Source organism: Rousettus aegyptiacus, unplaced genomic scaffold (genome assembly GCF_014176215.1).
Source record: "Rousettus aegyptiacus isolate mRouAeg1 unplaced genomic scaffold, mRouAeg1.p scaffold_m13_p_2, whole genome shotgun sequence".
Lineage (NCBI taxonomy): Eukaryota > Metazoa > Chordata > Mammalia > Chiroptera > Pteropodidae > Rousettus > Rousettus aegyptiacus.
In genome coordinates, this window is record NW_023416295.1 from 104,208,577 (window position 1) to 104,232,751 (window position 24,175).

Below are 24,175 nucleotides of genomic sequence, written 5' to 3' on the forward strand. Positions count from 1 at the left end.
GATAGAAATAGATATAGCGTGGTAGGTAGTATAGATTCTAGACTGTAGTTTTAAAGAAACCAATAGTGAAAATAAATTTCATGCCAGTAGACACTTTAAAAACTAGATTTAGCAGCAGTCACATTAGCTTAGATAATGGGAAAATTTTTCTTCATTGAAAATGCTCTGTGTCGCTTAAGAAGAACTTACTGAGGCAGCCTGCCATCTAGCTTTTTCACAGAAAAACAGGCTTACAGACTGCAGATGAGAGAGTCTGGAGCAGAGACAATTTTAACTTAGCCATTCCTAATTTATCTCAAGCATTTTCAATTCATCTTCACTGCTCTATGCACACAGGAACACCAGATTGTCATCCCTGGGGAACAGAATGCAACCGGGGATCTAGAGAGCTGTCACATTCCAAGAAATATTTAAATTGTGCTGATTTTCTTCTGGAGAACTGAGCCCAGGGAATGAAACTCTTCATCAAGTCATAGCTTTGCGGGCAATAGATCAGAGGATAATGCCAGTTTTCTAATGGATTATTGGTATCGGGCAGGTTTTCTCTGAAGGTACGTGGTTATTTTCTCAATTCATTATCCTCCCCTATTTATCAGATAATGATCTAATGAGCTGGAGATCCAAACCTGTAAAAAAAGAAAGATGTTAAGTAGTCAGTATTGACTAAAGAATGACACTTTATTGCTGCATGTTTATAAGTGAATAATCTGATTTCTTTACTAAAGATCAGTAGGGTAGAGTTTTAATTGCATTGTCAGCAAAATCAGGCAAAACCAAAACAAAACCATACTGCAGGCTGCATTATCATAAGTTTATATTAATTCTCTTGAGGGTTTTCTTTTGTAGCTGCAATGTATAATGAAGAGAAATGCATACTTTAGAAACTCAATCTTATATATTTTTTGAATCCTTTCACATAATCCTGATATTTTCTCCAAATATTTATTCTCAAATACAAACTTTATCTCAAATGCTGATATTCATTTTGGTGTCATTGATGTTTGTGCTATGTAAATATATGAATAATAAATATATTGAATTTATAGAAACTCCAGTAGGAGTCTTCTTGAGAATACTACTGTATTTTGTTGGCATTACATATTTTTAGAGTTCAGAAGAATCTTATCAAAATTAATTTCTGCAGTTTGAGTTGTAAATACAAACTATAAAAATATATGATTCAACTTTGTTCTGTGAAGCAAAAACCTCAAAGATAGAAATAGACAAAACTGTTTAGCAAAGTAAAATGTTAAAAGCTACCAAACTTCTGAATATTAATTAAACCAATAAAAATGGAGAAAGCCTTATCCTAAAGTGAAAGTTAACTTATTATACCTATGATATATTAGAACAGGAAAGGGTGACTTCTGGGCCCACTCCCTAAAAGTTAAAGGTGTGTGTACAGGGGTGCTCTGTGTCTGAGTGAGTGGGTGTATAGGATAGAAAACAAGCATATAATAATCACAATGAGTGTATGAAAACTAAATATTTTAAAATATGACATTAGGGCTTTGATGCTTTTAAGAGTTGTATTACTGTGTAAATAATCTCGATGAAACCTACCATGGTGTGATATTTTTTTTCCATGTTAAAAATGATTATTACAGTGGGTAGAAGAGCATGTGTATTTGACCTGAAGCATTGTGTACCTGCTGTATTTCGATTGGAACACAGAGTTTGTGGACCCATTAGTAGGTTAATCACAGGCTTGGGAGAGGAAATGGTGGCTTAGCTTTAAGAGAGCACTTGTTAAATGTGTTCTAATTTCTTTAGAGTGTTTGACGAGAGACTATTAGAAAAATTAAGGAAAGGGAGAAGAAGGATTGAGTCACCCAAGTAACTTCAGGCTCATTATCCTCAAAGGGATTGTAAAAGAAAAGGAAGAAAAAAAAAAAAGGAAAAGAGGAAGGGGAATAGAGTCCTCAGAGTACTTCGAAGGGCTTTTTTTTTTTTTTTTTCCTTTCATTAATCTTACAAGAATTGAGAAACTGTGATGTAAATTAAGGTTTTCTTATAGATTTCTCCATTTGGCAAGCTTTTTCTCTCATTTATGAAACATTTTCCCTCCACTCAAGAAAAGAAAAAAAAAAAAAAGTGAGCTTGTTTTCAGGCTGGTTTCTCCCCCAACAACTTGCAGCTCTAATTTAAGTCTACGGAAGTATGCTCTCTGAAACTGCACACACTCCTGAGTGTCTCAGTTTTACAATTCAGTGACTTATGAAAGCCAAAGGATAAAGTGATTTAACATCTATATTATAACTGGCTCTTCTGAAAATCTCAGACTCTGTAAAAAGAGGACATGGGGAAAAAAAGGGATAACTTCAGGGAACATACTTTATATTCTTTCAAAATAAGATAATACCAATAGATAATGAAATCACTTCACTTTTGGGTATGGGGATAATATGACAGCAGCTTAGTAATATATCTTTTAATTTGCGTTTTGGATGTTAGACGAATAGAACACATATGTAAGTCAGGTAGGGCAGTTTCAGTTGCCAAATTACAATAAAAATTTTTATCACTCTGGCCTCCTATTAACCTTTTCAACCACATTACTAGTGTGTCTTGCCTCCCTGTAGGGTTCATTCACTTACCCGCGTATCTAAATCTGCTCCACTTCCAGGTTTAGTACTATAACTTGTTTTCCTTTATCTTGTAGTGAGTTCATTGCAGAATATATTACCATGATTTCGTTTTATTAGTTGCTGCTAAATATTTAATATTTATTGAGTGCCCATGATATGTTTGGTGCTTCAAAGCATTATGCAGGAAGAAACCACATAATAGTATTTTCTCCTAAATCAGCCAGTTTATTAATATTTCAGGACTTCTAATTGGTGCCCACAGAGGAAGGCAATTAAGGCTGACTCTTTAGTGGCTATTTATGTGCATATAAGGCATGAAATGTCCTACATTTAGTCATTGATTTGCAGTTAACACTACTGAAAATCCCAGACTGATCATCCAGTGGTTTTCCAATTCTCCCTTAACTCTGTTCCATATGTCAAAGTGTCATTGTAGATAGAATGTTGGCTTAGGGTAACACAAACTTGGTTTAAATCTGTTAAGCAAGTTTGTGTAAGTTGATTGACCTACATACCTCTATCCCACAGATGTATAATCGTGATAACAGTACCTGCATTTTAGATTCTTGTGGGTTGTAGAAATCATGCACATTCAGTAGCAAGCACAGAGTTTGTATACAATATATGCATACTCACTACACAGTACCTATTCTGGAAGAATGCATTTTATCATAGTTTCACATACAATGTTTCTATTGAAATTGCCTTGACTCTTATCTTTCTTCAATGATACACGTGTGTTTGAGTGTGTGAACTTGTTTATCATCATATCCATATCCACTTGTTTAACAGTTTTAGTAGTATGAATGTATTAAGCATATAGTTATTGCTCAGCACTAAAGTAATCTATAGAAATAATAAACCATTACCCATGCATTAATAAAATTGGAAATTAAAATTAGTTTGAGAAATTAATTGGCATATTCTTCATGGTTTTAAAATAGTTAAATTATCAACCATAATTTAGCAGGGGAAGCAAATAGAACTATATCTCATTCTCTCACTTTTCCCTTCTTCTAAAGGGCATAGAAATAGGAGACAGTAAATCCTCTAGCTCATTATACTGTGCCCTTTGTCCCTTTCATTTGCATTTTATTTTGCTACAGTGGCTTGTCTAGTGAGATGTCCTCAAATCCCCATTGCACAGAGTAGTTCAAGCATACATCCACCCCTAAAGGAACAAAGCAAATATATAAAAGAAATTATTAAATTAAATGGCAGCTTTGCTTTGAAAAAAATTCTAAACATTTTGTAAGGAGAGTGAAGTTGTCAAATGTGAATATTAAATCCAGCCAGATGTTGACCTTAATTGTGAATATGAATCACAAACTAGTAAGCAAATCCAAGCTAGAATTTGCTCTTTTTAGGTTACAAAACTGCTGAGAAATTCTGACTCTGAATTTCTCAGATACATTTCATATTACATTAAGCACATACAGAAAAAATACTTGAATATTTCGAGTTATAAATTTTATATATCTTTGTATTGGAATTTGTAAGTAGATGAACAAAAGTCCTCTTTATAAAAAGAAACTACCAAGTAATTATTTTGAAAGTGTTGTAGGAAAGTGTCTAGCACCTTCTAATTCAATCAAAATGTGGACAGAAAAGCAAATACCTGCTGAAAAGCCTTTGCACTTTTTTTTTTTTTTTGATTCGGTTAATTTGGTCAGTGCCAATACTACCTGAAACCTATGAATCTACCTACTTAGTAGTAAGAGAAAGACTTGGGCATCTGACTTCATTTCCCAAAAGATCTTTGAAGTTCTTCTGTCGCTTTTTGATTCCCAACTTTGGATTTTGACCCAGTTCTTAGGGAGATTAGTACTTGTGTTCTAATTCCAACTCAGTTTTCTATTCTGTAAAATTATGTGTGGGGACAATAATAGTATTCATAAGGTGGTATGGAATGAATGACAACATGTAGTAAAATATTATTCCAAGGGCTTTTTCCTATAAATACTAAAAAATGCTACTGAGTATTTTTGTTTGTATCATGATATCACCATTTCCTAACCTGCCCCCCCCCCCCGATATCGGATTTTGTGTTATTCTATTTGATTTTAGATCTCCTCAGTGGGGTCACAGATTTGTGTTCATCTGTATCTTCTTTTGCCTATGGCTTCCCCTAGGTAAATGTTTTCATTAATTAATCTTTTCCCCTTTGACATAACCTTTAAAAGCTTAGCCACCAATCCCTTGAGCTGTTTTCCCTCAGCAAATTCTTAATGGGAAAATAGATATCTCTAAGGTTAGTGATTCTCACCTTATGTCTCAATTTGTGTATACTAACAAACAAATGATAAAGGAGACACGAAGAAAATGCTGGTTCTTTTGTAAGATATAACCTCCTCAGGCTTTTAGAAAAGAGGCTGTAAACTTTTCCATGAAGGTCTCCATCATATATTCTTTCTCCTCCTTATTCACCCTTTAAAAATGTAAAACAAAACAAAACAAACATATAAAAACACAAGAAAATAACCATTTTTATGAGTCATATTTGCCAGGAGTATAGCTTACAGACTCTTATACAAGAACATGAAAGATTTTGCATGCCTTCCAAAGTTTGGGCAAAAGGTAGTCAGTCCTAAATGTCTGTGTTCTTGCATAAGATAGTCTGTGTTGAAGATGACACTATCAATTTTTATCCTACAATTATAACTTGATCCTTTTCTTTTCCTGCCAAAATCCTTCCAAATACCTCAATTTGATGGATATTTATTATTTTATTTTCACTCTTAATGGATCCTACTGTTAGAATGGCATCTGGAAAAATATATAGTAATAATAACAGTTTGCATTTATTGAATACATTCTAATGTTAATCCTATCAATATCAACAACCTTTAAGGTAACTACTATTATAATTATTTTACCTACCAATATGGAAACCCAGGCATAGAGAGATGAAGCAACTGCCCACGGTTATTTAGCATAAGTAGCTAAGGTGATTAGCCAAGGTTTGAATACGGAATCTTTGCCCATTTAACCACTGGCACTGAACTGTGACTCTCAGATCATGGCAGAGTTTTATGTTTTTGAAAGAACAGATGTAAAAATGTTGAAAAATATATATTAATAGTAAATCAGATGAAAGAAGAAATTACACAATGCTTATTTTAATCCCATGTTTTTATGTGAATATAGTAGGTACAATAGATTTTTAGTTAAGTACATAATTTGTTTGTCTTATATAAGGCATGATTCATCTTTTTAGAACTTTTTTCTCTTTAAAATATTATATAGTAAGTGAGCTTAGATAAAGAAGTTAGATTTATCATGGAAAATCTAAAGAACGAAATGCTATAATTTTGAAACTCACAGGACTTTTATATTTAATTCTACATGTAAATAAGTTAATGATTAACTTAATAATTCATGTTATATGGGGAAAATAATGAAAAACTAAACTGACAATCAAGTGGAAACACACTATTATCTCTAGTTATTTTAACAGTATCAATAAGTGGGAGATTTGAATGTGTAGAAGGACCTGTTTGAATGATAACTTTGCCAGGTGGCAATTCTGCTTTAATTCTAAGAAGCATATGTTGTATGTTGTGTGAATTCCTGAGTTGTCCTTTTTAGTTTTATCAATATACCAGATATGCCTACAGTATTTTTGTAGAGCTGAATCATATTTTCTAACCCAACTTGAATTTGGTGTAACATCTTTGAAAAGTAGGCCAACACTGCCATATGATGTAAATACAGTTGACCTACTTCATAAATGATTCTTCTGTCACCTCATTTGCACAATTGAATCCTTGTGATATTGTTAGGTGTCCACATATAAGAAATATAATAATGAAGTGGAAGGTTGTCAATCATCTGTCAAAACTGATCAATGCAAATAACTAATTTTAACAGTTCTAGATTTTAATTAGAATTTCTAATAATTAATATATATGCTTATATATATATGTATAACCCTAATAAAACACGATTATTGTTTAGGAAATTATTGTAATAGGCCCAGCAATTTAGGCTCTAGTAGGTTCCTGAACATTGTCGGGTCAAACCAAAGTAAAATTTCTTTGGTTGTTTTCATTGAAACAGGCTCTCTAACAGTGGTTTTATTTATTTTCAAGAAGTATGTGAGGAAGTATGTGAGTTTGTGTGTGAAAGCATTCATGTACCTGTCTGTGACTGTCATGTGCTTTTGTGTTTTATTTTGTTTTTTCAAATTTTACAACACAAGATTTGAAAAGTAGATCTTTAACTCAGGGGCAGAATTTTAAGAAGTGTCTTCTCATCTCACTAGCCAAAAACCCCTGAAATATATAGGAATTAGAGCATTAAACCCACCCAGGGTTTGAAATAATTTGCACTTTAGAAAATGTTCCACAAGGGATGTTCTTTTTTTTTTTTTTTTCCTCCTTTGGATTATCCTTGTGGGGTCAAAATTGAGAATATTCTAGGAAAAGTAAAATCTTTATAAGAATCAGTGGAATTTATATGAAGGAATGAAGATTAGTATTGCAAAAATAATTATTTCTAGCTTGTCAATGGGATAGCTGTGGGCTTGATCCTAAGGACAATGCTGACAACTGGGTTATGCCCATAAAAAGAATTCTCTGAAGTGGATAAGTTATCATAAATTACTTTTTGATTCTGAGAGCAGTTATATTTGGCATTAGTTTCAAGTCTTGTTTTCATTTTGTAACACCTTCTTGCTATCTCCAAACCTTTGGTAAATGCTCACATAGACCATGGCGGTAAGAGAATAGGCTAAATTTACACTAAAGGAAAAAATCTCACTCTGCATATATGTATACACAGATAGATAGGATCATAGATAGGCAAACACATATGTACAAACAAATATATATAGCCCCATAGATACGCATGGGGCTATAGAGACAAACAGATTTGGAGACAGATTTTCAGATAGGAACTGACAATGGGACAGGGATGATCAGACCATTTTACAGGGAAAGGCAAACTTACAGACCACCAGAAACATACCGCAGAGAGAGATAGAAGAATGGACAGGTAGATAAGCACAAGTACAGACAAGCAGATACAGACACAGAGATATCGATGAACGAAAATGAGAGACAGGCTCAGGAGCATGCTCTAACATTGACAGACAAGTCTGGCCACCTATCAGCAGCCTGGCATATATATAAGAATAGACATATGTCTGTGGACATACATCATACACTAGAATTTTGTGTAATACATTAAGAAGGCAAAATTCAGTAAGAAACCATTTTTAATGCTCATTAAAGGATCATTTATTCATAAGGTATATTTTTCTGTGCTTTTTTTTTATTATATAGATGCAATATAAAGAACCACGGATATGTTTGTAAACATGCTATTTCATGCCCTTTAATTTTATTTGGTGCTTGTGTCTTTGGGTAAGAGAAACAAATAAAAATAGTCAAATTATTATGAGGTGGCTGTTGAAATGTACCTTAAGGTTTTTTCCAGTTCTGTAATGGAAGGGACAAGTCAGAATTCAGACAAGAAAGTGATCAATTTTATTTTTGCAGGAGAAGCAATAGCAATTATAAAACAAACAAAAGAACAAAACACTTGTGGCTCGAAAACATTATTAATGTCAAAACAATTATTGCAGTCTTTAGTCTTTGCTGTGGGTCACTGAAATCATTTCTAAGTTATAAATGCACTTGACTTTTTTTTCTACAACAAAATGAGCAAAGCGAAAGAAATACGTTGCTCCTGTAATTGAAGGAAATTTTAACAGCTTAGATGAACATATATCAAACTTTAAAAATCCGATAGAAAGTTTTCACTATTGCATTACATTTAACTGTTGATTTGAGATAGTCCTTCAAAACATTTCAAAATTGTAAAATTGTTTAAAGAATGGCAAAGTCTAGTAATTATTTGGAAGTTGTTTTTAGTGGTTTACAAGGATATATAGACTACAGAGTTAATTGCATATGTTAAATTATTATCATTAGATAAATAATTTGTTGTGCCTTGCTGGTACTTGTAACCATCCTTTATTTTCAGTGGTAGTTGGGCATAATTAACCAGCCTGAAACTTTAAACAATCTTTTATATTATTTTAAAACTAGTATTGTTCATCACAACTGGTAATTTAAAAAATAACCCAAACAGAATTGAGATATATGTTTTCCTATGAGGTTAATTTTTTGAGATGGGGAGAGTATTTTTCTTTTCATTTTAATCTCTGAAAAGCATACATGGTTATATGATGAACCTCCTGTTTAAATGGCCTTGTTGAGGTATAATCTATTAATCTATTTATCATAACATTCATCAGTTTTAAGTTCAGTGACTTTTAGCACATTTACTGTTTGCTCAACTATCACCACAATACAGTTTTAGAATATTATCATTACCACAAAGAAAAATCTTGTGTCTACTCACTCATTTTTTACCTCAACCCAAGACAATCACTAATCTTTCTCTGTATCGACATATTTTCCTTTTCTGGACATTTCATATAAGTACGATATAATATGTAGCCTTCTGAGTCATTAACCAGTTAATGTATATACAGATTGTTTTATAGTTGTTCGCTCTCAAAAAATAAAGATTGTGTTTATATTTCTAAATTCTCTCAATTCACAGCATGAATGTAGATTTGGAAACTAATAGCCAAATTAATTTACTGTATGTTGAGGTTTATAAAACTCCTTTTTTAAAAGCTAAAAATGAAGCAAAGATAACTAAAGGAAAAAAAGTTCATGTGAGGAAGTATTAAGGTGATACATAATTATATATTCTAGCCTAATAAGCTTATGTTACTTGTTTTCAGTATAAATAATCTTATTTTCTTGCTTTACATGTAAAAGTATCTCAAAACAGAAATATAAATGACAAATGAAAACTTTTATTATTTTGTTAGTTGGATTTGTATTTAAGGAAGAAAAAAGTTTTTGTCAAAGATTTGAGATTTCCTGACTGAATAAAATATTACTAAATATAAAATCTACAGATAATTAGCTTTAATTAAGCTTTTTGTTTGTAACACATGATCTACTTCACACACATTTTTTTCTATTTCTTAGAAGTTTTCTATGTTAATACTATTAATTACTACATGCAAACTGTTTAAGTTTTGATATTCAGAGCTTGCTGACTTAATAAAAAAGTTTAGGTGTCAATTCTCAAATCATATGGATGACTGAGGCCTCCTATGAGTTAGCCTGGTTCTCTCTATGGTTCCTGTCCTTCCTCAAATTAATGGTTATCTCAGGCAGCTTAAAACTTTTTTACAAGGTTTATACTTCATGATGATCTTTCTACTTCATTTATTTATGATTAATTGATGTGGGATCCTGCTTTTATTTATATTTTTATTTTAAAATAAGTAATGGGTATGAAGCAGATTTATGTGACTTTTAAATGGATTTTTTTCTTCTATACATAGTATATTATAAAATCAAGTATATGATTTACTACAACACTTTCTATTAGTTTAAGTGTGAGAAATGCACATTGTTCCAAGATTTTTTTATTTCTTAAGTATACATTCACTGAATTGTATTGTTTGCCACCTTTTCTATTTTTGTTATCTATTCACTCAGCCTGGGTGGTTTCAACTCTAAGTCTACAGCTATAAATGTAACTGCTTTGATTCTGACCTGGTAGTTTAATGTTTAATATCCAATAGAAACTTCTGTTTACAAACAAACAAACAAACAAAAAACAGTATGAAAACATTTATTTAGGAAAACATAAAAGAAAAAAAGATTGTTTCATTTTTAAAGAGAATACAAATATTTTTCTATTTTAGAAAGTTTTAGACCAATTTCTTCTTTGCACCAGAAACACAGAGATTTGGAGTTTAGTTAAATGCTGTCTCCATCATTATTCTCACAGATGCTATAAAACCAACATAGTCTCTTTCTGCTGCTAACATGGCCCAGTGTCTACTTAGTGTAATTGAAATTATTTTGGGAAGGGGTTTCATATTGAAGTAATTTTCCAATAAACAGAAATAAATGTCACATTTAATTACAGTGTAATTTTTTTCAATCCTGTAAATAATATTTAATTTTGCCACCTATTACAATTTAAACTGCTTTTCTAAAAAAATAAGTATCACATTCTTTCTGTTATCTTAGAATTATAGGCTATTAGTAACAGGTAACTAAAGAATTTATTTAGCTTTGGATTTTTCCTTTTTAAACTAAAATAGTAATTTTATTGTGCTTTATAGTTTAGAAAAAATAGACATCAGTTAAAATTAAAAATTACGAAGTTAACATTTTACTAGAGATTTGACAGAACATCCCTCACTCCCATTCTGTATTAAATTAACACAGTGAGCGATTTCCAGAAGCCATCTAGAAGTGCTGTAATACGTGAGACTGAGGAGAACCACACACACTCTCTCTTACATGAACTCTACAAACATTATTGCTGTGAGGTTCATTTCATTATGATGCCTACATATCTGTGGATGAAAAATAAGATGAACATTTTGGGTAAACAGACATTTTTTCTTAGTATTTTCTCCACGAGTGACGTTTAGCAAAATAGATTGTGAGGACATTAAAGGCATGGGCATATCAAGAAAACTCTAGGTGTAATTTTTGAATTGATCTTGAATAAATTATTATGTGTGCTAAATGGTACTCATACTTAGAGTATATTTCTGGGGTTTCTTGATTACAGCCTTTTTTTTTTTTTTTTTTTTTACCTGATCCTGTCCTGTATCCCGCCAAGTTATCATGGGATAAGTAATACCTAATGACCTAAAGTACAACCATTAGATTCTCTTTCCCTAGAATTTAGACTAGGGTTATGAGAACTCTCATCAGTCTCAATTTGGACCTAAACCGGGTAGTCTAATACAGCAGGAATTTGGCAGCCATTATGTGCAAATAGGACAGAACAAGGCAGTCTGCAGAAAGCAATGCAGCTGAATGAAACTAAGGAAAGGAGGGATGAGATAGCCTATAGTTAGAAAGCTGGAAGGCATATCTAGTGATAATGTGAATAGCTTTCCTATTCTCACTTTCTGCTCTTGAATTCTGGGAACAATCCAGTTTCTGTGTATCATTCCAAATAACCTCAAGTAGGCTCTTAGCACTGTTAGTCAAACCTCTCATTTTGCAGTCTGTAGCTTTTTCAGAAAATTATTTTATTGCTTTTTCCTTAATCTTCCAACAATTATCATTTCACGTATTTATTTATTTCATTTAATTTTATTTCATTTATTTACTGTAGGTTTTAATCAAGAGGGAGATTTCTCATCTCCTCTATAGATATATAAATATAAATATCTGTAGAGGAGATATTAGATACTAGATACTAGAGTGCCTCTCAGCCGAGAGGCACTCTAGTATTACCATATAGGATGCTGGTAAAGAATTTGCCATTGGTAATGAATATCAGATTCAGTTTCATCATTTACTAAAACCATATATAATTTATATCTTTAAGTATAGTCTGTGTTTCTTTCATATTTTAAGTGTCCAGAGAGACAAAATTAAATATCCTCTACTAATGTGCTTCTATTTTTCCTTGTGTTTCCTATAGATTTGTTTATGCTGAAGCCCTATTTGATATGTAGATATTCATAACTATTTGATCAGTAGTGTTATTTATACACTTTAATATTATAAAGGGCCCTCGTTTGTTGCTGTTACTGCTTTTTGGCTTGAATGCACCCTTGTTTGTTTTTGATATAGTGAACTCTGCTTCTTTATATTTAAATTATCTATGTCTCCGCATATTAAAAGAAAAAATCTTTATGAATCACTTTGCTTCACATATATCTCCGATATACACCAAAGAGTAAGGGTACTTTGAAATCAAATGTGAGTCTTTCTCTTTTATAAATTTAATTTGGCCACTATAAATATACTGATTAGAGAAATGTTTTTAAGTTCTATATTTTTCTGATGTTAGCTATTATCAGAAAGGTGAGGAATGAGCATAGTTTTGGTTTTCTGTACTCAATTCCAACTTTGGTATCTATATTATTTCTACATTAAGGCATATACCACATACCTTCTATTTCTTACTCAAAGCCTCATATTTATTTTAATTTTACATCTATAGATAAATGTATAAAATGCTTCCACAGTTCCCCTCTCCCCAGAGGTTTTTCTAAAATCTTTTGTTTGGTTGGTGTCCATTTCTTAGTACTATTACCAGAAAGGGTTCATAGAAGTATTTTTGTATATTTAAAATATTTTATGGCTTTTATCCTTGAAAGATTAATTGAGCCATATAAATTTCTTGAATTATAGTTTCTTCCTTTGATTATTTTTATTTTATTCTTACGAGTCTTTAGAAAAGTTAGCCCTTTTTTTCCCTTTAATATCAATCTAAATAACATTCATTTTCTACCTTACCACCTGTAGCATCTTTTTTTAATAGGATTTTATGTTTGATGTTGAGTAAATTTACTATGGTATACCAGTGTTGACAGTTCAAGGTGATTTTTTTTTCATGGGATATGATACTCTCTTTTCAATATAAATATTCAAGCCCTCTTTTTATTATAAAACATTAGCTTTGTTTCATAATTTCTATTTTGTTTGATGGAATCAACTTCTGCAAATATTGCATGCTTTTATCTCTTTCACATCTACTGTTTTCTCCACAATCCTCGTTAAGCCTAAAAAAATCTACATTTGTTTTTCCTATTTTCTATTATCTATATTCTCATACTTTTTATCTTTTACATCTATGATTTTTTTCATAATTCTTTTTAGTTCCCTATAATTTTTTAAAAATTTATTTCTCACAGTTTGGTAGTTGTCTAAAATCAGAATGCCAGCATGGTTGGGTTGTGTTGGGAGCTCCTTCCCTGGCTTGCAGATGGCTGCCTTCTCACTGTGTCCTCACATGGGAAAGAGAGGGAGAGAGCACCAGACTCCTGTAAAGTTCTTTTCATAAAGGGGCAAATTCCATGATGAGGGCCCCATTTCCATGATGTCATCTAGAGCTAATTTCCTCCCAAACCCCATCTTCAAATACCATCACATTGGGCATCAGAGCTTCAACATGAATACTGGGGAGACAGATTCAGCTTTAGCTGAGATATAAAAGTTTCGAGAAAGGCAAAGGATAAAAAGTTCTTATGAATATATTATAAGAGATTCAATTGTATCTGTGTTTCTCTAAGTAGGGTAGACTTCAATACTACAAATTATATAGAGAAAGTTTAGTTATAGTGATCCACAAATATATTGTCACTACTTTTTTACTTATTTCTTCATATCTGTTAGGTAAAACAGTAAAAATTTCCCCAGGATGTGGTACCTTCATCTCAGGTATATCCCAGAAAATCATTGGAGCTTTATAATATCTCACAACCTTTCTATGGTCCAAGTATATTTGTAATGATTCTAACACTTACAGATCTAAGTTATTTTGTTATATTTTGTCAGACAGAAAAGGTTGAAAAATCACATGATATCACTTATATGAGGGATATAAATCGAAAAGCAACAAATGAGCAGGACAAACAGACAGAGACTCATGGACATGGACAATGGACTAGTGGTTACCAGAGGGGAGGGGGGAAAGGGAAAAACTAAAAAATAAAATGTTTAAAAAAATAATTTTCAAAAAAACTCACAAAAAATACATAAGAATAACAGATCTCTTAAAAAGACAATTACAGCATTATCTAACTCTTTCCTAGTAATTAAGTTACTTTAAAGACTTTTAAAATTTCTTGAATTATAGGTAAATTCAATGAAGAAAAAACTTTTTTAATTTTAATAATTTATATATAAAGAATAATGATTTTTTAAACAGAATTTCATTGGCGGCAATACCGGAATAGGAATTAAAATTGCCAAAATTATTGAAAACACTGGATATTTAAATAATTAAAAAGTAAAATTCCAATATTTTACAATAAGTAATTCAACTTTCTCATTATAAACAATTAATTTTTAAAATATGAATACCATTCACTTCTATTTTGTGATTTTCCACATCATTTTGCAGTTGTGAAACTTCATGCAAATGAACATAACATATTGTAGTTTAATAGTATTTTAGAAATTACTCCATATTGTTAAAATAAATATTAAAATGCCTTGAAATTCACTTACAGGTAAATTTTATCAAAGAACATTTAAGGCAAATATAAGTATAAATTTTGAGTGGCTATACTCAAAGCACTGGAATTTCTATCAGTGAAGGGACAATTAAAAATTTATATACAGTATGTTATATTTGAATAGGATATTCATTTTACTCTAAGAAATACCTAATTTTGTAACTTTTAAATGTTCATTTGGTTTATACAAACTATGTTATTTTCATTTTGCAAATAGAAAACGAGATATAAGAGATGGCCATCTAGTTCTTTGATTTATTCATAAAATACAAATTGTTCCTATTCTACTAGGTTTGGGGCTGTGGCATAAAAAAAATCAAAATCAAGGAACTCAGATTTTCTTCAGTCAATTTATACCTTCTACTACATTTCAGGATTACCTGGCTAATTTCTAATTTGCTCTTCTAGTCTCAGCTCTAACATCACCTTTTGCTTAAAGTGTTTGTTGATGTTCCTGTCTCCCTCCATACATCAGACTGAGTTAGGAAACTCCATGTACAAGAAACATTATCAGTCCCCATTTTTTATAATGATTATCTTTATTGTATGTGTTACTCATTGTCTTATTTTACTCTGCTTACCTATTTGGCATTAGCAGCACTTAGAAGAGTATTTGAAATAATATAAATTTAATATTTTCTAAAATATATTCTTATTATTTACTCAAAAGTATTGTACATTCTTACAAATTCTAAGAGCATGGACTTTTTTTTCTTTTACTTCTCTATTGTCCTATTTTTTTTCTTTTTAAAATACCATTAACTCAATATGGAAGTAATTTTTTTACCAGTCCAATCCTCAATAAATCTTTAGAAGGCAGACGAGGGAGGTTATAAAGTAATTTCAGTAACAATTCCTTTACCCTCTCCAATTTTATTTTGGAAATTTTGAAAAATATGAAAACTTATAAAAATAAAAATACTCATTCCAGTTTTCCAGAATTATCCATTATTAATATTTTGACACATTTTTTCCTTTTCTTGTGTATGCATTTGTATTGCATCAATGGAACATGAATATGTATTTCCTTAAAATGTCCAAATTATTCAAGAAACTGAGATATCCAAAGTATATAAGACACAGTTATGTCCCCTTTCACTTTTCTAGATATAGGATTAATATGTAGATATCTAGTACATTTTTAAACATTTATATTTATTCAGGAACAGCAGTAGATCTTACTTAGTGTTACTTTTGGGTTTATTTTTATATTTTCCTAGTTTTACTTAAATGGCATTATGAGACATGGACTATATTACATTACTTTTTTTTTCCTACTTAGTAATTTTTCAGAGATTCTTTAATATTATTACATATATATTTAGTTCCTTTAATTGCCATAGAATTTTTTAGCCTGTAAGTGTTCTATGTAATCATTATCTCTTCCTCTATGAACATTTAGGTTATATCTTGCTTTTCATTATTGTAGACGGTGCTTCAGTCAACTTCCTTTTATCATTTTGGCATTTCTTAGTTTCCAATAATGTTCTTCTGAGATGTATACTTGGAATTACATTAGTAAGCATAAGGAACATACTTTTTCAATTTGCTATTTACTCCAAAGTTCTATCAGTATATATTCCCACTCAATGCTTGATCTATTCAGCTTTTTTTTTAATTTATCTCTTTACATAATTTATAAACTATAGGTAAAATTTTGTTTTGCCTGTAAAATTGCTTTTATCAAATTTTAGCACGCTAAGAAACTTTAGATAAAACTGTATGAGAAAGGTTTTATAGGAAGGAAAATACCACAGGGTTCTATATAATTCTCAAGGAATACGTATGGAAAATACCAGGAAGTATAAGCTTTCTCTGCTTGGCAAAATATGAGTTTATAGACAGATCACTCCACGCATTATTTTAATAAATATTTAACAAATAGCATTTTTTATGTTTAAAATAAACAGAGCACTGAGCTGTATGAGTGAGGGGGAACAGACAAGGTATGAGAAAAGAGAAGGAAGATAGATTTTGGTCATCTAGAGCTTAAGTTATCCTACAATTAATTCTGTTTCCAGCACTATATAAGGAATGCCTAGGCAGAGGTCTGTCTCTTCCTGTAATATACATACATATATACAGGCTAACACCTTGATTTCTGTTTAGAGCTTAATTTGATCCTACCATAAATGCCTACCCTTCCCAAGACTTTGAGCATCATCATAAAAATTGTCCAAGCCTTGAAAATAACATTGACTGAGCCAGGTACCCCTTGGCAAAAAATAATATATAAATAATTAAATCAGGTGGGTGAATTTCAGAGCCATTTTCATTTTTCTGATTGTTTTTTTCCCTGTGTGCCATTAAAAATAATGAGGACTTTTTTTTTTTTTTTTTTTTACTGGCATTTAACTCTTTGCCTCATACACACTCAGTTTATTCTGTGTTTATATGTGACAGCTTAAATAATGGGTAGGTTATATAATTGCAAGCATATATCAGTTATCTTCATTATATTTTAAAATACAAGAAGACAGCAATTTAAAACTTTTTTTAAAACTTCTTTGTAAATCTTATCAAATATTGATTAGGCGCCCCTAGACGTAAATGTCCAATGACTCCAACCACTTGCTAATTCATTTTTTTCTCAACTGCTGCAAACAAAAATAGCCTTAATCTATACTGAAATCTCTTCTACTGCATCAAAAAAATGTTACTTTATTTTGTCCTCAGTGATTTACCCATTCTTTCATTCAGTCATCAACACAGGCTATATACATTTATAAAGTGCCTAGCCAGACACTTTATACTTGCTGGAACTACATCACTGTATAAGGACAAATTCCAGCTCTCTGAAGGAGGATATTTCATTTAGACTTTTCTTGCCACTTAAAATTTATTTACATGTATTACATACAAATTCATATCTTTTTATGACTGTTAAATAATATTTTTCTCAAATGTTTTATTTCTTCATTTTTAATTTTAGTTAAGATTTGCCAAAGAGAATACATGCCTTAAATAAAGATTTCCCATAAGTTCTGAGAATTGCTTCTTGTTTTTTGTGTAAGGTAATAACATATTTGAGCATATTCCATCATTGGATACTTTCAATATTTTATTCATTGTGCCAAACACAGTTGAGCTCTACTTAAAGTTCCATGCATGGAAAATGGTGCATTATTTATAATAATTACTTAAAAATTGTCACCAAAGAATTCCACAGTGACTTAATATTAAAATTCTCAGCAGTATATATCTTTTTTCTTAGATACACTCCCCATTTTCAAATCAGAAACCAACCTTTTTAAATTTAAGGTTTATGTCTTTTACGTGCCTTCACAAACCAATCTATGGCAAAACTTCTGGGAAATATTTACATCATTTTGTTATTAATTTTTTTGAAAAATTAAACCTTGAACAACATTTTAAAATTCTTTTCAGATAGTTTAAAGAGCTGTTGATCACGATCGTTAGGGGAGTTCACATTATCTTCTGGTTCTCCTCGCAGGCAAATGATTAGACTGCAATTTCCTATCACTTAAGGATAGTCATGGCCACTAGTGTTGCTTTGATGAAGGAAATCAGATATAAAGTCTCATATATCAGTCAAAGGAGGAAGAATTGATTGATAGTGTCATATTTCAACTTTCCTTCCTGCAGAAATTGTAAATGTGTAAAGATGAAGCCTTTGCCCTCCTGGTTCCCTGAATGTTCATTAAAACTGGGGCCTCCCACTAACCCCCAGTGGATATATAAGAAGTAACCTTTGAAATATTGATCCAAACTTTGCATTCTTTATTGTGGAACTATAACCTTGCCCATTACAATACAGTAGGAAAAAGAAGTGAAAAATATTTTTATATTGAATTAGAGACATAAAGAATTCAGTTACTTACAGTTTGGATTTATTCTTAAAATCTTGCTAGAATAAGCTTTGCTTAAAGGTCTCTTTATACTTCCTAGTAATTGCTTTTCTAAGTTGTAAACAAAACCTGAAAAGTAAGGAAAGAAAAAAATCTTTTCTCAGGTGGCTCTGTAGCACATGCCAAATTATCCCAGTATAGTCTAATTTTCACAACACAAAAATAATGCTCAAATAATGGTTGGGGGAAGGAGTGTGTGTGTGTGTGTGTGTGTGTGTGTGTGTGTGTGTGTGTGAAATAAAACTTTGTAAAGGGTTCTACTTACATTTTTTAAGCACTGTTATTAAACACTATTTTCCATGCCGGAGAACTAGAAACAATCTATATTAAATAATTTCTTCAATATTAAGCTTTAACACTGAAAATTTACTTGATTTTTATTATGATTATGTTTTACAGCAAAATATTGAAGATATTCTACATTAGCTCCAAGTTAGTTCTGCAAAGAGGTTCATAAAAACTGTATTCTTTGTAGTAAAATACAAATAAGTGTTGCTACCTACTATTTGTTTTTAGTGCATTCATTGACACAAGGTAAGTTTTGAAAATCTTGCAATAAAGAAATATCTTTTATGCTGTTTACCTTACCAAATTATTAAGCATAATTTGTAGCGTAGTGGGTTTTCTGTTGTCGAAGGCTAAAAAACATTACGCAACTGTTGAAAATTTGATTAGATATAACATTCTACACCACACCACAATTTAGAGAAAAAAGGGAGTTCATGTCATGTCTGCACCACTTACCCAGCTATAAGGACCTGGATAAGTTATTTTAGCTGTAGCGTTTTTATTTCCCCTTTTTAATAGCAGTTGTTGGTGGCATTAAGATACTTATTATATCGAGATAATAAATATTTGAGGTCTTTTGTATAAATCTATTTCACTGTCTTGCAAGATTAAAATACAAAACATGCATTTTCTGCATCTATTAAAAAAGATAATTGTGTTCATCTTGATTTGCAGTTTTCCAAAGCAGTCATACCACTTTCCATTTGCACCAGCAATGTCTAGGATTTGCAGTTTTAACACATTCTTGCTAATACTTTATTTTCAGACTTTTAAGCTTCCATAATTCTAGTGCACGTGTGGTTGGACCTAGCTCTGGTGTTAATTTGCATTTTCTCAGCATTTATTCATATGTTTGTTTGCCATTCATATAATTATTTTGGCAAAGTGTTCAAATATTGCATCCGTTTTTAAGAATGTTATTTAAATTCATATTATTTTCATTATTGTGTTGTAAATGTTCATTGTATATTCTAGATTCAAGTCCTTTATGAGATATGTATTTTGCTAATATTTTTCTCAGTTACATTTTGCTCTTTTTCTTCAAGAATAACTTAGAATTTAAATTTTAGATTGCATCTTAGAGTTATTTAATTCCTTAAGACAATTATTTTATGTTTCTAGTTTTTATTCTAGCATTTACTATGACTTCTCAAAATCCAATTGTTGCTGATCTTTTGGATATAATATTTTGCTTTTTTCTTCAGGAGCTTTACTTTTTTTTGTTTCAGTTTTGTTTTTTCCTATCTTATGTCTAACTGTAGATTCATTCTACTCAAGAAATGTGTTTCTTTAATGTGAATTGAGAAAAAAATATGATCAATTCTGGCATATCACAATCATTACCTACAGTGAAATTACCATTCTCCATTTTCTCTTATACATATCTTGTTAACTATTCTCATTTTTTACCCCTCTATACTTTGTCATAATTATTTAGCTCAATAATTATTTTTTCAAGCTTCTCTAAACTTGGATTTACTTGTTTATTTTTAAAATCTTCCTTTTTATTTTCTTATAATAGTTAAACATTTGTAATGTTTGTTTTGATTTATTTTACAACTTTGCTTATTTATAAAACACATTTTCTATGGTTTTGATTATTATGGTTCTGTTATTAGTCTTGAGAAATCTAATTCTCTTTTTTTGTGTGTGTTTTTGAATGTACTTAACAGTGGATCTATGATGGCACTGTTCAGTATTTTGACTTTGTTGATGGATATAAGAATTTACACATGTGATAAAATTATATAAAGTTATATAAACACAAGTATAAACAAGTAAAACTAAAGAATATTGAATAAGAGCTGTGAATTGTATCACTTTCAATATCTTGATTTTGATATACTATAGTTTTGCAAAATATTACCATTGTGCAAAACTGGGTAAAGTGTACAAAGGACTTTTCTTACAACTGCATTTAAAGCCACAATTACATCAATAAAAAGTCCTATTAGACACAGAATATATAGAGAAAAAATGCAATTTACAATCTGAGAAATGATATTTGTGGCCCATATAACTAACAACAAGGAATTAGTAGAAAAAAAAATACACACATACAAACACACACACACATATACATACATACATACATATATATATATATAAATTGGTAAGGAAAAGAACACAAAATTAATTTAAAAAATCCAGGGTTAATTTTTACAAAAATATTTTTAAAGATAATAAGAAATCAGGATTCCTAATAAACATAGGAAAAGTTGTACAACCTCCTTAGCAATCAAGAAAATCAAAATGATATAATTTTATATCCCACGATTGGGGAGAAAACAACATTCAATAAAAGTATTAGTATGGATACAGGAAAAGGAAAACATATTTCTGGTAACAATATAATTGGTAATAATCACTTTGCAGAGAAATTTGGCAAACGATATGAGTATTGATATATGTATACCATGCAAGTTGATAATCTCACTCCTGCAAAAGTAAATTTGATTCACATCTAGCTAATTCAATTCTTGACCAAAATTTATATCATACCCAAATGCCCAAGATACTAGCTTCTTAATTACTTACCAAAGTTCTGCAAGCATGAGTTTTCTTAAAGAAGTTAAAATGATAAATTTATTCACAAAATCTTTCTTTAAAACTGTGCAATAAGTTATATGTCTTTTTATACATGTGAAGCAGCTGAATTGTTGGGGAAGATTTCTCTTATGGCTTGTATGATGTAGAAACCTGCCAGTTGCTTTACTAATTAACCTATAAAATTACTGTAAATATATGTAGTTGAAATAAACATTGTTTATTCCATAAATGCACTCATTTATGCTTCAAAGTATTAAGCCAATAACAATGTATTTGTAGATATGAGGTACTATATTTTGCTTGGCATTCATGTCAAATTTCGTTTTAATTACAATGTAGTATCACATAATGGGAACCAGTCAAAAAGAAAAATAAAGGCAGGTAAAATTTATAAATCAAAAAATAGGTTTTTAAGACATAGTATAATGTATTCTTATTCCTAGTGTCTTTATATATTCTGGTACATTAATAAGAATGTATGGTACTTGAAAGAATTAATGAATGAGTTAATGAATGCTTTTCTTTGAACAAGAAATCTATGGCACTAATAATGTGGATAGCATTTTAAAAGTTTCGAGAACCACTGTTAAAATACTTCTAAAGGTTGAATTCATCTTTGTATCCCAAGTATCTAGCAAAATATACATTCAATAATCACAGATTGAATAAAATGAATCAAATAAAAACATAGCAGAGTAGCAAATCTGTAGATACTTTGCTTTTTCAGGTGCTGACAGAAGACTGTCCAATATAAAGTTTATAAAATGCCTACCCCTGCGCTTATCTTTCAGTAATTCTAAACATATTGTAGGGAGTCATCTTGGCGGAAATGAGACTAATTATAGGTTTACATAGGTGTCAATCATGATGTTGTCAATCATAATATTTTAGTGAATGGGTTATTGTCCTGGTCTACCTGGATTTCATGATGACAAGTCTGGCAGTATCTAGGAGTAAAAAGAGATCAAGAAATAAATGAAGTTAGTGAATGGTGAAAAACAAGAGGCCAGTGTGACATTAACACAACTCTTAAAATGTCAGCAGTAAACAACTAAAATCAGATACTCCATTAGATTTATTTTTTTTTCCTTCAATATCTTGCATTACTTATTTCTGAAAGTATTAGGTTAAATATTATGGACATTTTCAGTTTTTCTGGGTAACTCATAAATACTAAGAAATTATCCATCTGTGGGAATTGGAAAAGATTCACTCAGAAGGCAATATATGTCAGATAACAGCAAAGGTAATACCAGGAAATTGGGAGGCAGAAGTCATTCACCCCAACTCCATAAACAGGATTAATGGCAGGATAAAGGAGTTCTATACATTTGGTTTAGAATCATTTCTCCCAATTTCCATACTTTCACTAGAACTGAAGAGATAGTATCAACCACCACTTTATACTCACCCTCACCTTATCCTCCATCAACATCAACTGTCAAAACTCTACCATCTGCTTTCTGACCAACAGATAAAAATTCCTTTACCCCATCTAACCAACTCCCCTCAAGAAACATACAATTTCCATCAATCTCCCAAACCCTGGATTTCTTTCCTGAATGAGTCAATACATCTGCTTTTCTGACCCACATTTCTCACTGTCCCCCAATTCTGAAACCCTTCCACTGAGTCCTTTGGAACTCATAGTAAATACATCAATAGAATCTCATATATTTTCAACATGCTTTCTGACATTTTCTTCACCCTCTTTCTTTAATTAAAATCTTGCTCTCCCTTGAAGATGCTGCTTTTTTTTTGCAGATTTCTCAAGTGCTGGTTTTTGCCTTCTCATGTTTCTGTTACTAATGAGTTTGGAGGAGAAGAGCTGCCTTCAGTGCTCTTCATGACTGCTTCTGGATGAAACTTCCTCTCTCTTCCCAAACAACTACCTCCCCAGCCTTAAATCCAGTATCTTCTAACCATATGCTCATTTAAATTGAAGTTTCCCATGTGTCTGGTCATCATCCCTTGAGGAGTTGATGCATTCTCATCAATTTGACTTCTGTCAAAATTCTTAGTGATTTCACTATTCCTCCAAAGGTTCTTTCAGTACCCTAACTTCTCAGTTATAATTTCTCTTTTCCCATAATGATACTTTTCTCCATGTATCTCTAAAACTAATTCCTATGCTTAAACTTGATAGTTATTATCAATAATGACTTCCCCTAATCCCAATTTCAAACTTCCCACAGTCTGATCATCACATCCTCTTTTCTGGTTTACTTCCTCTGATACCTGACTCCAGTAGTCCTTCTGTACCACCAAGACTTACATCTTAGTATCTTGTGGTTCCTCTATCTATCAGAGTCCAGTAGGTTAACAGAATCCACTTTGGCATTTAAACCAGATAGAGTTTAATGCAAGACACTGGTTATAAAGTGATGGAGAAGGCAAGCAGAATATTTTTTACAAACCCAGTGATTACCAGCAATAGGAAGGACTACTAGTGTGGAGGGTAAAAATGGAAGAAGACTATGTTAGAGGGTCAAATATGTGGTGACGGACCAAGACTTAACTTTGAGTGGTGACTACATACAGTATACATAAGATGCATTATAAAAATTATACACTTAAAACTTATATAATCTTATTAATCAATGAGACACCAATAAATTTAATAAAAAAGAAGGCTGGGTTACTAGAGGTCAGTAGCAAGAATCAACCAATGGAAGCTAATTCCATGGTGGGTCTGTATAGTGAGAGCTGAAGACGTAAACTATTACTATCAGAAATACAACCTGAAGCTAAAAAGAAAAGGAAAAATAACATGTTTTTTTCTTTTATTATATATTTATTGGTTGAATACAGCCATAAGTCTGTTGATATGAGAATGTGTAAAA

General features: G+C 31.1%; 1 protein-coding gene across 4 annotated transcripts in view; it reads left to right on the plus strand.

Moving 5' to 3' along the window:
• Positions 1-234: 234 nt before the first annotated feature.
• Positions 235-24,175, plus strand: part of MGAT4C (MGAT4 family member C) — a 594,490-nt gene continuing 570,549 nt past the window's right edge. For all 4 annotated transcript variants that reach the window (XM_036236543.1, XM_036236542.1, XM_016140639.1 and 1 more), the window contains exon 1: positions 235-551. The gene's annotated coding sequence lies outside the window, so the exon portion shown is untranslated. The remainder of the gene's footprint in view (positions 552-24,175) is intronic.